This window comes from Corvus brachyrhynchos, unplaced genomic scaffold (genome assembly GCF_000691975.1).
Source record: "Corvus brachyrhynchos isolate BGI_N302 unplaced genomic scaffold, ASM69197v1 scaffold103, whole genome shotgun sequence".
NCBI lineage: Eukaryota > Metazoa > Chordata > Aves > Passeriformes > Corvidae > Corvus > Corvus brachyrhynchos.
Window position 1 is genome coordinate 2800480 of NW_008237436.1, and position 414 is coordinate 2800893.

General features: G+C 46.6%; 1 protein-coding gene across 9 annotated transcripts in view; it reads right to left on the minus strand.

Moving 5' to 3' along the window:
* Window positions 1-414, minus strand: part of NBEA (neurobeachin) — a 388857-nt gene that overhangs the window by 148796 nt on the left and 239647 nt on the right. The gene's annotated exons all lie outside the window — the stretch shown is intronic.

The window sequence follows — 414 nt, forward strand, 5'->3', positions numbered from 1 at the left end:
CTCCCCAGGAACCAAGTCTTCGGTACATGTCTATTTCCCTCCTCCCCCCTTTTCTTTCCCCCCCCCCAGAAAATAAGCATTAACTTTCATTTCAGCAGTTAAAAGTGTTTACAAAATGCGCCGTATTTTCTTACAAGGAAACTAACGTTTTTGAAATAACGGGATTCTCCGATAACCTCGGAAGGCGTAAACCCCTTCGCTGTGTCTCGGGAAGGCTGCGGGCTAGGACTGCTGCTCCCTCCAGGGATTTCAGAGCAATTGGCTTAGCTACTAAATCTGACCACGTTCATACAAAGGCACCGCGCGAAAGGCTGCTGGAAAACGCGCACGCTGCCGTGATAGAGGATTTAACATCATTAATACGTTGCGCTTTTTTTTTTTTTTTTTTTTTTTTTTTCCCACGGCAAGGGGCGG